At 48.0% G+C, this 14,863-nt stretch overlaps 1 protein-coding gene across 3 annotated transcripts in view; it reads right to left on the bottom strand.

Moving 5' to 3' along the window:
* LOC144491447 (lactosylceramide 4-alpha-galactosyltransferase-like) overlaps positions 1-767 on the bottom strand; it is a 51,907-nt gene extending 51,140 nt beyond the window's left edge. The window contains exon 1 of one of the 3 annotated variants that reach the window (XM_078209271.1): positions 633-767. The gene's annotated coding sequence lies outside the window, so the exon portion shown is untranslated. The remainder of the gene's footprint in view (positions 1-632) is intronic. The other 2 variants (XM_078209269.1, XM_078209270.1) reach the window with 2 other exon arrangements.
* Between the last annotated feature and the right edge of the window lie 14,096 nt (positions 768-14,863).

Below are 14,863 nucleotides of genomic sequence, written 5' to 3'. Positions count from 1 at the left end.
GGTGGGATGAGAGAATTCCGCCCAATATTCTAGGTGTGGTCTCACCAAACGCCCTGTAACATTATCGCAAGACTTCCCTCCTTTTATACTCCACCTTCCTTGTGATAAAGGTCAAAGTTATAAATTGTCTTCCTCATCACTTGCTGTACATAGATACTAATTTTTTGTGACCCAAGACCCAAGAATACCCAGCTCTCTTGGTGGTACATCATTCTGCAGTCTCTGTCTCCATTTAAACAATATTCTGTTTTTCTATTCTCCTGCCAAAGTGGACAACCTCACATTTTCCCACATTATACTGTCCGAACAGGCAGCATTTATTACGTTATTCTCACAGATGAAATTTATTGACAGGACCCAGGCACTGCAGGAAGCCTTGAGCTGCCAGTTGATTGAAATAAGATATGAGTCCCTTTTAAAACCTTCTCCACAGGCCTGCAGGGGCTCTGAAACCTTCCACTGGGCCTCAAGTTCCAGTCAGCCTGAACTGGAAGATCAAGCCTAGTTGAGAACCAGGGAAACATGTATAGCACTGGGAATTTCACCGTCATTAGGAATGTTGCACAGCTTACAGAAACCTAAACATAACACTACTAGCGTATTAAACAGACAGAAATATTCACTTAACTTACAGCTCCAAAAAAGATCCTATGAGCAACAGTTCTGTTTCATTTGCACTGAGTTCCTCTTCAGCAGCCTACTGCACAGGCTGAGCAATTGATTCTTCGATCTTTGTGCCAGTGGAGAGAAATAAGTTGAAACTACCGTATCCGGATTGGGAGGGCGGAGCTAGACTGCAAGAGAAGCCATTGATTGGCTCGGCATTAGCTAGTGTCCTGACAGTAAATCGGGCAGCCTCTGGTTTCTGTAAATAGATACAGCAACAACACTCACCTGTTATCTGATCCTATGGCTGTTTGCGAGAACAAAACTCTGGAGAGATGGGAGAAGAGGAGCAGCTGCCCTAGAAAGAAGTGACAGAATAAACAGTCTGGTGCTTTACTCTGGACACTGCAAGCAAATATCTGGAGTTAAGGCCGAGGTGAAATTGTACAGGAATGTTGGAGTGGAGCAGAATTTCAATGATTTTTTTGAAAACGAGAGTTCTTTTATTTACATAGCACTTGTCAGAAACTCGAAACATCCCAAAGTTATTTATAGCCAAGTGGGGTCACTGTTGTCACCTAGGAATCATGCAGCCAATCTGTGCCAAGAAAGATCCCACGAACAGTAATGATTATCTGCTTTGCTGATGTTAATTACATACAAACATACAGGATGGAAGGAGGAGTAGGCCAGTCAGCCCCTCGAGGCTGCTCCACCATTCCACAAGATCATAGCTGATCTGACTGTGGCTTCAAACCCACATTCCTGCCTTCCCCAATAACCTCTCACCACTCGCTTATCAATAATTTATCTATTTCTGCCGTTAAAACCTTCAAAGACTCTGCTTCCACTGCCTTTTGAGGAAGAGAGTTCCAAAGACTCACTACACTCTGAGAAAAAAAAATTCTCCTCACTCGCTGTCTTCAATGGGTGACCCCTTATTTTTAAACAATGACCCCTAGTTCTAGATTCTCCCACAAGAGGAAACATCCTTTCCACATCCGCCCTGTCAAGGCCACACAGGACCTTATATGTTTTAATCAAGTCGTCTCTTACTCTTCTAAACTCCAGAAGATATAAGCCTCGGCATTCCTCATAAGAAACCCATCCAATAAATCTAGTAAACCTCTGAACTGCTTTCAACACATTTATATCTTTCCTTAAATAGGGAGACTAATACTGCGCACAAGAGGGCTAAATATTTGCCAGGACACTGCGGAGACCTGCTCTTCCTCCAATGGTGCCATGGGATCTTTTCTGAGAGGACAGACAGGGCCTCAGTCTCAGTGAGGAGCCAGCACCTCCAACAGTGCAGCATTCCCTCACTGACAGAAGAGAAAGAAAGACACACCGAAACTTATTGGTGGGATTGGGAGGGAAATCATTTTCTTCATGTCTGCACTACTATGCTGAGGTTCATAAGATCTTGTGGGTGGAAATTTCCATTTTTGAAACTAAGTTGGCGGGCGGGTTCCGCAGCATGTTTTCCACTGGTCAGATGGCAGGAAATAGTGCATAATTGTGTGCTCAGCATTTCATTAATTACGCATAGGCGAGTACCTCCCTGAACTTCATAGCGGGTCACAAACTCATTCCTCTGCCCGCTGTGATCTAAGAGCAGTGGTGGGCAACCTCGGCTAGTGAGTGGGCCGCCTGAGTGGTCCTCCTTCATCTGAGTGGCCGCATGATTGAAATCAGGCATGTTCACTAACCACGACCCCATGAATACAATTAAATACATTCAATACATGCTGAATATTTCATAATGTGTTACAGAAAATGCTAAAACTTTCCTATTTTAATAGAACTGATATCAACTTCAAATGGGAGAAATATTTACGCTAACCTTATGTATATTACAATTTACTGTGCTTGTCAAAGCACCAGCCAGAACTAAAAGTTATACATTTCTTAATTACACAGCTATGTGCTTTTAGGTATTTATTTGACCTTCATTTATTCATATTTATTTACCTTTATTTATTTTATCAATAGATTTCATTGCTCCTGATAACCTTTATTACTACTGTTATAAAAACTATGAAGAAAATCTTACAATTGGAAATAAATTGTAAAAGTATTTAAAGATAAATGAGGAAAGCAAATAAAATACTCATCTAACAATCGCTCCGCATTCAGTCTTGCTCTTTCCCATAAACATTTATCATCAAACTCCATTCTTTCTCGCTTTTTCTGGCACCATTTTATCCCCAGGTTTCACTTTCTCTCTCATTCTTTCCCATATCCTTCTACCCCCTTGCTCCACTCTTGGTCTTGCTCTTTCTTCACCCTTTCATCTCCAGGTTCCGCTCCCATTCTCGATCATTCTTGTGTTCTCTTTTCTTGGCTTCGCACTCTCGTAAACTCCATGTTCATTCTATCATCAAAACATTGCGTGGGCTGCAGTCAGAATCCTGACAGGCTGCATGAGGCCTTTGGGCTGCAGGTTGCCCACCACTGCCCAACAGGATTGAAGATCTGGGTGCCATATTTAAACCCCACCTGAGCACATACATGCTACTCTCTCCAGCCCAGACTGGAGAGATGTCTGCTCAACAGAAGAAGAAGACTGCCCTGCCGTTTAGCCACAACTCGCCCAAGGCTTTGATTGAAGGTTGTGCTTTACACAGACGAGGAAGCACAACAGTCTCACCTCTCTGACCTGGGAGGTAATAGCAAATCAGGTCACTATGGCTGGTAACCACCCCTGTAACTCAATACAGTGCTGGAAGAGGATGAATGATCTCCTCTGCTCTGCCAAGGTAAATCAATTGTTAGCTCATTCCAATCTCACACTTTTATTATGGCATTATGTACTCAAAGCATTACACTCTTCAGGAGTCACACACATTCCAGCATCTCATTGATCATACTGCACAAACTGCATCCTCAGTCATTACTGGATAGGGCTGAACACACACAGGAGACTTGCCTGTTTCCCAACCTTCGCTCCATTTCTTCTCATCACATTCCATAGAAACCATAAAAACCCTACAGTGCAGAAAGAGGCCATTCGGCCCATCGAGTCTGCACTGACAACAATCCCACCCAGGCCCTATCCCCATATCCCTACATATTTTACCCACTAATCCCTCTAACTTACGCATCCCGGACACTAAGGGGCAATTTAGCTTGGCCAATCAACCTAACCCGCACATCTTTGGACTGTGGGAGGAAACCGGAGCACCCGGAGGAAACCCACGCAGACACGGGGAGAATGTGCAAACTCCGCACAGACAGTGACCCGAGCCGGGAATCAAACCCAAGTTCCTGGATCTGTGAAGCAGCAGTGCTAACCACTGTGCTACCATGCATTCCTTCCTTTTGTTTTCATGCAGTCCAAGCTCGCCCACAATAGAAAGGAGAAACCCAAGATGGGAGGAGGGATAGCCTACACCACAGAGATGTCCAAATTTGAGGAGGATGCCACCAAGCTGGTTGGGAGGACGGGAATCGCTCCTTTGAGGAAGACGAGAAAAGCTTCTCCCAGTAATCTAATATGGATGAGGCCTCCATTTGTTCATCATCTCCAGACTTTTAGAGTGGGTGACATTCAGTCTTACATTCTGCCTACTCATGAACTTAATCCCTCTTTTCTTTCTTACAAGCAGCAGCAGATCCTCTCAGGACCAACACAGGCCCAGTCCCCAGCCCACCTCAGACAAAGATGCTGAGGACCCATCTGAAGATCTGTCACTGCATTCACCCACACCTTCCACGCCTTGCAGAGGCACACACCTCAGTGAGTCATAGCTGAAGATCAGGCTCAGGGTCACTTTCTGGAGAACACCCCCTTTCACACATCTCCACAGCAGTCAGGGTCTGTGATGGCCCGGGTCTCCGGCACTCACATCAGGCATCTGCTGAGTCTCAGTGAGATGATGGGAGCAGCCACCGAGCCAATGCTGGAGATTCAAAGAGGGGTGACGGAACATGGCAGAGATGTGAGAGTCACTCGGCAGTTTACCGTGAAGCATGGTGGAGTCCATCCATGTTCCATTTCTTGTCATGGGTCTGACATGCCATGGGTGGGTGAAGATCTTGGTCCTGCAGGTATTTCAGACTTGCACTCCACGGCTAAGCATTGCTGGGATTGGTGACTAAGTGAGAGGAGAGTTCTTAAGTCCATGACTCCTGCTGTCAATTGTTATTGTGCTTGAAAAGGTCATCGCTCCACTTTTAGAATCATAGAATCCCTACAGTGCAGAAGGAGGCCATTTGGCCCATCAAGCCTGCACCAACAACAATCCAACCCAGGCCCTATCCCCATAACCCGACATATTTATACTACTAATCCTCCTGACACTAAGGGACAATCTAACACGATCAATCCACATAACTTGCACATCTTTGGACTGTGGGGGGAAACCAGAACACCCGGAGGAAATCCATGCAGACACAGGGAGAGCGTTCAAACTCCACAGTGACCCGAGGCCGGAATTGAACCCAGGTCCCTGCTGCTGTGAGACAGCAATGTTAACCGCCGTGCCTCTCTCTCATCTCTGACTACATTTCAATGCGAGTGCAAGCTGTGAAATGGGGCCTTAGCTGCTCCCACACTGAAGCCAGCCCCTCCCGTCCAGTTTTGATTTCTGTCTGTACCTTTAAATTGACGCTATAACATGGTGGCACTCAGGTTTTACTTTGAGACCAACTTTGACCCTCTCGTCATGCCTGTCACTGTACCTCCAATCTTCCTGGAACTCCACGGTATACAGGAAGCAGCTAGATCTCCCTCCTGCTATTCCCCAGCTGCCCCAGTAATCCTGGATTCAACAGTCATTATTGTGGATATTCCAATCCTCCTACATGAACCCATAACTGTCCGTGCCCCCATGTATACAGGCTATGTGCACAGTCACATACAAATCCCCCCCCATCATTCAAGAAAGTTTCAATATTACTTCTGTATTACCTCTTCCCCTTTTAAAGACTTCAGATCCTCCCCTAATCCTGACCATCCCATGTTGCAACACTCTGCAAGACAAGCCCATGGCCAGTGGCTTTAGGACAATAACAATGCCCTGCACACCAAGCTATGCCTTTTCCCAGTTGAGTACACAACCCTTGCCCCTCCCTGGAGTGGGACAGCAGAGTCTTGAAGCCCCAAGACTGACTTCACTTTGGCACCCTGATTACCTGCCCTTCCCCCTCAACCAGGGACTATGACTGTCTTTCTCTTTGCCATCCATACCTTCCTGAGTACTGACGATATAGTGAGCCTCCTCCCCTCACTTACATGATTCTCGATACAAGCCTTCCCCTCTTGTATCTCTTGTACCACACTAACACCATACACTACGCCACTTCACTCGTATTCCTGAATCTATGTGTTTCCCCTCCACTTCCTGTAGGTCTGTTCCTAAACCACCCTCTGCTCTATCTGCATTCCTGTCCTTGATATTGGGCTCCAGCATCCCCACTCTCAGTCTCCCCACTCTCAGTCTCCCCACTCTCAGTCTCCCTCTACCCACCATTGTTCCTTCTCTCCCCTCACCCTCTGCCAACCATCATTTCCCCCATCCTGCATCCTCATCTTTGTCCATTGTCTCCCATATCTCCTTCCCTGATTACCACTCCCTCCCCTTGCACTCCACAACCCCCCAGGGTCGCAATGCTGGTCTCTGTCTGGGCACTCCCTGAGACCTGTGGCCAAACGGGCCACGTAAAATGGCGATTTGCAAAGCACTCTGGGACAATTGGGCAAGAACTAAAACGACAGGCTGCAGTTTAAAGACAGTGATAAACAGGCTGCAACCCTGATGAGTGAATAAATAGGATATGTTTCATCTCCAGGATGAAAGAGACTTTATGGTCACACTGGGTTGTTTCATCTCCAGGATGAGAGAGACTTTCTGGTCACCCTGGGTTGTGTAGCAGACATGAGGGCGCCGTGGCCCCTTGTTTGGGGGGGAAGGTGTGAACTCTATGTGCCTCCAGCACCTTCAGACATGGCCGTTGGGGACACACCCAGAGATCGGTGTGGCAGCACCTGATTGGACTCTTATCGACCAGGGTGATCAAGTCCTGATCGATTGATTGGCAATGGCCAAAAAGGGGCGTGAAACCCAATGGAGTATAAAGGGTGCTGCGCAACCAAGAATCTCTCTCTCTCTGATCCCACGAACGAACTACAACAACGGTGAACATCACCAGCAACGACCAGCACGAGGAGAGCCACCACACCCGAGAAGGAAGGAAGACCAGAGCCAGAGTGCCAGACCAGACCAAAGGACCAGACTATGCAGAGGTCGACCAAGACCAACGCACAGATAAAGGTCAATATCTGCTTGGGTACTTGCCAGTCACACAAAGTTAAGTCAAGGTCTTGTATTGGACTTGAATTCTAGTATTTTCCTGTAAGATAACTTATTGTTGGTTGGGTGGGTGATTATTGATTGTGTAGGTTTAAATAAATATGGGTTGTACTAACAAGACGTCTACTCGTAGTTATTTGTCCACCGTATAAGGGTTAAAACAGACTGTGCGGCAGATAAGAGGCAACATTGGCGTCCCTGGGTGGGCTCGATAAAAAGTAACTTTGTTGCTCCGATATCGAACCCCACAGAATCTATATTGAACGGTTATTTAAACTCAGAGCCGACAGGTGTAAATTCCTTATTGGACAAATAACTGCTTTCGGGAATTTGTGTATTGTGCATGTATTGTTACTAACAAGGAGGATAGGGTAAACTCTGTAGGTTTGTATTAGAACCCAGAGGGATTAGGACCGGAACATAGTCCAAAGCCGTATCTGCAGTCTGATCAACTCCCTACCCCTTAGAACCATAGAACCATAGAAAATTACAGCTCAGAAACAGGCCTTTTGGCCCTTCTTGTCTGTGCCGAACCATTTTTTGCCTAGTCCCACTGACCTGCACTTGGACCATATCCCTCCACACCCTTCTCATTCATGAACCCGTCCAAGTTTTTCTTAAATGTTAAAAGTTTACCGCTTTATCTGGCAGCTCATTCCACACTCCCACCACTCTCTGCGTGGAGAAGCCCCCCCTAATATTCCCTTTAAACTTTTCTCCTTTCACCCTTAACCCATGCCCTCTGGTTTTTTTCTCCCCTAGCCTCAGCGGAAAAAGCCTGCTCGCATTCACTCTATCTATACCCATCAAAATCTTATACACCTCTATCAAATCTCCCCTCAATCTTCTACGCTCCAGGGAATAAAGTCCCAACCTATTCAATCTCTCTCTGTAACTCAGCTTCTCAAGTCCCGGCAACATCCTTGTGAACCTTCTCTGCACTCTTTCAATCTTATTTACATCCTTCCTGTAACTAGGTGACCAAAACTGTACACAATACTCCAAATTCGGCCTCACCAATGCCTTATATAACCTTACGATAACACTCCAACTTTTATACTCGATACTCCGATTTATAAAGGCCAATGTACCAAAGGCACTCTTTACGACCCTATCCACCTGTGACGTTACTTTTAGGGAATTCTGTACCTTGTTGTTGAATATAGAATGGCAGGAAACAGCACAGAGACAGAGAAGTGTCCCATATGGGAAACAAAAATCAGGGAATTTATTAAGAAGAAAGGGTGGCCCCTATGGGCAGAATCTTGTGCCAATACTGAGACGGGACCGGGGTCCCAGGGCAGAAGTATTGGGATGATCGAAGGAAAGTTCAGGGAAAACGGGCAGACAAATGTGAGAAAGAAATTGCCATTGTGAGCTGCTTAGGACAGCTGCTAGGAACAGAAAAGGAATTAAACACAGTTCGTAAAGAACTGGAGAAATCGAAGCAGGCACAGGAGGAAAAGGAGAGAGTAAGAAACTAAGGGAACAGCAGCAGGAGAGAATAGAACAAATAAGAGCTGAAAAGGACAGAGAGGTAGAGGAATTAAAGAGAACCAACCAGGCAAATTTATTACATCTGGGCAATTTTCAAACCCAGTACGAGAGAGCCTACCAAGACGCCCAGCGCACTGTCTTGGCCAAAGGCAAAGCCGAGTGGGCAGTGGCACGATTGGAAGCTAAGTGCACTGATCTGCAGGCGGCAATAAAAGCGCTACATCAAGCCAGTAAAGAACAGAGACAGGCAACCGCTGACCACTCCAAATGCCAGTGAGAAATTTCACAGCTGGAATCCCTATTATCGGTTCAGAACGAATTTATGTGTACCTTCGGGACAATAGAGGAAGAGGAGATAGAGGGTGCAGATTGGGGAGAGTTAAAGGAGAATGCTTGACTTTACGTTACGCAAACCGAGGATTGGGGTCCACCACCACCTTTCCCAGGGGAAGTCATATCCACCGAGCCCCCAGATTCACCTCCAGTACCGATACACCCAGTGACGACTGAACGTTGGACAGGAGAGGCTCAGGGCCCAGCTGTTACATATACAACCCCGTTTACGGTGGCACAATTGGCTGAGATCGCAAATAAAATCACAACATTTGAGCCATCGGCTGATCCTCACAGTTTCTTTGAGGATGTTAGGCAGCAGAAGATAATGCATGGGTTAGATGAAAGGGAAGAGGTGAAGCTGATAGTCATGTGCTTAAGCAAGTCTGTACGGTCTGCCCTGCCAGCCCCTCAAATTTCGGGGAAGGAACCTTAAATGAAATTAAGGAAGCGATATTGACCGTGGTAGGGTTTAATAAAGGGAATTCTGTAGATGGGTTAAATAAATGTAGACAGAGGAAAGGGGAACATTTGACTGAGAATTTATATAGACGGTTCATCCACCATAGAGAATGGGACCAGAATCACAGGATGTGGCATTTATGTGGAAAATCAACAGGGACAGCCACTAATAGAACTCACCCTCAAACTACCCAGCCATTTGAGTGCTCAAGCTGCCGAACTCGCAGCAGTCACACACGTAGTGAGTCACCCAGACCTATTTCCAACCCCCGCCAACATACACTCCGATAGTATGTACTTGTGCAACAGCCTGACTGAGTTCCTACCGCTATGGGAAGCCAGAGGCTTCATCTCTGCGGATGGAAAGCCCCTACCATTAGCTCCCTTATTAAAATATGTTCTGCAGGCCACCGAAGGGCGTATATATAGAATTATTAAGGTTAGAAGCCACCACAGGACCTCCCCATCTGGTAACTGTAAGGCTGATGCACGAGCCAAAGCCGGTGCTCGCACGGTACAGTTTTGGCAGCCACCTGTAGGAGAGCGAGTAAAGGCTGTGACCATTTGCCAAACTAATATAGCCGACCTGGTCCAGGCGCAGCACACTGACAGTTCCCGAAAACAAATTTTAGATGGAGTCTACCCAGCCCCATATGATAAATGGAAGGACAAAATACAGATCCAGGATGGTCTGATATTAAAGGCAGGCACATACGTAGTCCCTACCCAGGACAGAAATCAGCTCATCTACTAGTACCATGACGGACATGGCCATCAGGGCATAGAGGATTCAACCGAGCGACTAAAAGAATTATGTTGGTGGCCCGAACTGCACAATGACGTTGTCCATTATATCGACAATTGTTTAATTTGTGCCCAGAACAACCCTGATAGGTATGCCAGAAAAGCGGAGCTAAGGCACACACGCCCAGTAGAAGGTCCCTGGACAAATCTCCAAACTGATTATATCAGCCCACTACCACCATATAGGAATGGATTTAAATACGTCCTGGTAATAATAGACACTTCCACGAAATGGGTCGAGGCATTTCCCACTAGATCCAACACAGCTAAGGCCACCGCAAAGATATTAGCCCAGCAGGTGTTTACACGATGGGATCTTCCCCGCAGCATAGCGTCCGACCAAGGGACGCATTTCACCGGGAGGGCGGGTGATGCAGAACGTTATGGCTGTGTTTGACATCAAGCAGAAATTCCATATCGCCGACCATCCACAATCCAGTGGAATCGTAGAGCGCATGAACCGAACACTAAAAGGGATCATTAGAAAGACAGTGCAGCAAAACAACACGACATGGGATACAGTGCTTCCCTTTGCCCTCATGATGGTATGTAACACCGTTTCCAGTTCTACTGGATTCACCCCCCCACCATATTAATAACTGGCCGACCTATGAGGGGAGCTGAATATTTATTGGGGTTTGACTTAACTGAGCCTGCTATCACAGCGCTCACCCACGAGAAAGCTGTCCAGCAGATAACCGAAAATATTAAAGCAGCCCAGTTAGCCGCGGCTGTCCGATTAGGAGTTAAAAAGAAACAGAGCAAGGCATGTTTCGATAAAAGGGTACACCCGGTAGAACATACAGTTGGCCAGCAGGTAATGATTTCCCTCGACAACCCCAGTTCTTTCTTATCCCCGAGATATGCAGGTCCGCACACCATTACCGACAAAATAAGCCCCTCAGTGTATAAAGTCCTAATCGCCAACGGGAAAACTGATTGGTTCCACGTCAATCAACTGAAAGCTTACGGGACTCAGAGTAATCACTTTCACCATCTCTCATTAGAGATAGGGGAGGATGACACTGGGCGACCGGAATGGCCTCACCCAGGAAATGTATTTCCTCGGACACCTTCTCATCCACTTCCAGGTTCAGACCAGACCCTTACCCCTACCACACTACAGCCCAGAGCCTCATCCACACCTGAAGTGCCCCTAGGGGTACCGATCGACCCAGACATCACAGGAGACTTGCGCACCCTAGAGGACTGGCTCGATTCGCCAGATATCGACCCTCGCAGCATTACGGATTCTCCCATAAACATAAACCTAAACAGCCCCAGACCCAACAGTGAGGCCCTGACTAAACGACACCGGGTTATTTTGATGGGGACACCCGATGCTGCATCCCTCACATGGATAAGGGACCAGACACATAGATTAATTAGACTGGGACACAAAGATTAATGACCCCTGAACTCTGATTCAAATGCAGACCCCACAGTGCAGTCCAATGAACAGACACGGGTATGGAAACCAGGTGAGGAAATAATGATGGAGCCCCATGAGATAAATGATTCAGAAGATGAGTCTCTGTTGGGCCATTGGTTAACAAACATGTTGAATGAAGGAATCTAAGGTGCTCCAAATGATGACCTTCAGCCTACAGCACAGACCAATGCAAGGTACAAGAATCTCTGATGGAAGCACCCACTCTCAAGCAGTCGTATACTGCTAGTATGATTAACCAGGTTGATGATATAATTCGCTGCCAGTTCTTTCGTCACCTTTCTTTAGTAAAGACAACACTAAGCCAATTATACAAATCATTAGGGCCACGGTGCTAAATTTTAACATCTTCAAGGCGACTGAGCTGCATTTTCAACAGGAATTGAAACAAAACTATTACAATAGGAAAGCCTGGGACAATATGCAGCTGCTCTTAACCCCGCTCCTTAGGTTTCAAAGTGACACTAAGAATTTACTTCCAGTGGTCTAATGACACAAAGGTCCATCTCTTTACCCCTAATGTTAAAGGGACACATTTTCGACTCTTAGAGGCACTTGTGCTAAATTTTACATGCGGCCCACCTTCAAACTCCAACGCACTCACAGAACAGACACCTCTTCAGGTCATTACAGATCGACTCCAGTGCGATTCGAATCCCTATAGTTAATAGTGACTGCTGCTAGACTAAAACCGGCAGCCTTGATTTTGCTGGTGTGGTAAACCACTGTTAAGCTTATTGCCTGTGTGTGTGTGACATGCCTGGGCATGCCCCTGCCGGCCCTGCCTGAGACTCCTCCCCCCCCTGGTCCAGGTATAAAGGTGACTGCTCCCCACCCCCCTGCCTCAGTCTCTGGACCAGTTCATCAGCATGGGTGTGCTCCAAGTCTTTTGCAAATAAAAGCCTATTTGTTCTTGCATACAAACTAGTCTTTGCTTGATTGATAGTGCATCAATTTTATTCACAAAAAGTTTTGGGATGGAGCAGATACTAAAACCCGATAGATTAGAATTGGATCCTCAAGCCGTAGGAGCCTCTAACAGCTTCGATCACTGGCTGCGATGTTTCGAAACTTTCCTCACCGCCTCCGCCCCCGTCGTCTGGACCGAAACCGACAAGCTCCACGTGCTCCACGCCCAGGTAAGTAATCAACTATTCTCGATGATTAGAGACGCTGAAACTTACGAGGATGCGATCAAACTTTTAAAAGGCCAGTACAACAACCAAACTAATGTAATCTATGCCAGACATCTTCTGGCTACTCGCAGACAACAGCCAGGAGAATCAGGCGACCAATTCCTGCATGCGTTGCGAGCACTTGGCAGGGCCTGCAACTGCAAGGCCGTAACAGCCGCCCAAAACACTGAGGACTTAATCAGAGATGCCTATGTCACGGGTATCCGGTCAAATTATATCCGACAATGACTGCTGGAACAGGGTGGGCTGGACCTACAAAAGACTGTAGTGCTTGCCGACTCGTTAGAGGTGGCCTTCCGTAATCTCGAGGCCTACACCCCGACCATGGGGGCGCATCGTGGACGCCGCAGTCGCCGCCACCTCTGTACTCGGGAGGGCCGCAGGCCTACGCCACGCCACGTCCCACCAATGACCCGACCGCTGCGGCAGTCTTTGGAGGCCTGAAGTGCTACTTCTGCGGCCTGGGGAAGCACCCCCGACAACACTGCCCAGCCAAGGATGCGATCTGCTCCGGGTGTGGAAAGAAGGGCCATTACGCGAAGGTATGCAGGGCGAAATCGACCTCCAAAATCAGTAGCGCCACGTGCAACCTGCGGGGGCCGCCATCTTGGGCGCCGGTAGCCGTGTGTGAGCCGTGCGGGCCGCCATCTTGGACGCCTGCAGCCGCATGTGAGCCATGCGGGCCGCCATCTTGGATGCCGTCAGCCGTTTCGCAAAATCCAACGGTGGCTTCGGTTACGCTGGACCAATCCAAGCCTCACCAACTCGCCAGGTCCATGATGGACATCGAGGTAAACGGTCGCACAACAAACTGTTTATTTGACTGTGGGAGTACGGAGAGCTTTATTCACCCGAACACAGTGAGTCACTACGCCCTTTCAGTACTGCCAGTGAAGCAAACGATCTCCATGGCTTCAAAGTCCCACTTGGTGGATGTCCTCGGGTACTGCGTGGCGACCCTGACTGTACGGGGCACAGTGTACAAAAACTTCAGTCTCCTCATGCTGCCACAACTCTGCGCTGCCGTACTCCTGGCGCTAGATTTCTTGTGTCACCTTAAGAGTGTCACCATGGAGTATAATGGGCCTTCTCCCCCGCTCTCTGTTTGCAATCATCAGTTCTTAGATCACCCACCGCGCACCACCTGCAGCCTCTCGACCCTTAAAGTCGCCCCTCCCTCATTGTTTGAAAATCTCACCTCCGACTGCAAGCCCATCGCCACCAAGAGCAGACGGTACAGCGCTGGAGACAGGGCTTTTATCAGGTCCAAAGTACAATGGCTCCTAGGGGAGGGGATCATCGAGGCTAATACCAGCCTCTGGAGAGCCCAAGTAGTAGTTGTTAAGACTGGGGAGAAACATCACATGGTCATTGACTACAGTCAGACCATTAACCGCTGGACGCAGCTGAACGCGTACCCCCTCCCCCGCATATCTGACATGGTTAATCAGATTGCGCAATATCAGGTGTTCTCCACCATCAACTTAAAATCTGCATACCACCAGCTCCCTATTCGCCCGCAAGACCACCAATATACTGCCTTCGAGGCGGATGGCCGCCTCTATCACTCCCTTCGGCGTCACCAACGGGGTCTCAGTTTTCCAGCATGAGATGAACCGAATGGTAGGCCAGAACGGGCTGCGGGCCACCTTCCCGTACCTGGATAACGTCACCATATGCGGCCATGATCAGCAGGACCACAACGCCAACCTCCACAAATTCCTCCACACCGCCACACTCCTAAATCTGACCTATAATAAGGAGAAGTGCATATTCCGCACACGCCATCCTTGGTTGTGTTGTGGAAAACGGGGTCATCGGTCCCGATCCCGACCGCATGCGTCCCCTCCTGGAACTCCCCCTCCCCACCAGCCTGAAAGCACTGAGGAGATGCCTGGGCTTCTTCTCGTATTACGCCCAGAGGATCCCCAATTATGCGGATAAAGCCCATCCGCTCATCAAATCCATCTCTTTTCCCCTGATGGCAGAGGCCCGCCTGGCCTTCGACCGCATCAAAGCAGACATCGCGAAGGCCACGATGCACGCTGTAGATGAATCCATCCCGTTCCAGGTGGAGAGCAATGCGTCTGACTTCGCCCTAGCCGCCACCCTTAACCAGGCGGGCAGACCCGTGGCCTTCTCACAAACCCTCCAAGGCCCTGAAATTCGGCACTCCTCTGTCGAGAAGGAGGCCCAAG

The sequence above is a fragment of the Mustelus asterias genome, chromosome 3 (assembly GCF_964213995.1).
Source record: "Mustelus asterias chromosome 3, sMusAst1.hap1.1, whole genome shotgun sequence".
Classification (NCBI taxonomy): Eukaryota; Metazoa; Chordata; class Chondrichthyes; order Carcharhiniformes; family Triakidae; genus Mustelus; species Mustelus asterias.
Note: the sequence above shows the minus strand (reverse complement) of the source record. Positions and strands in the feature narration are given on the sequence as shown.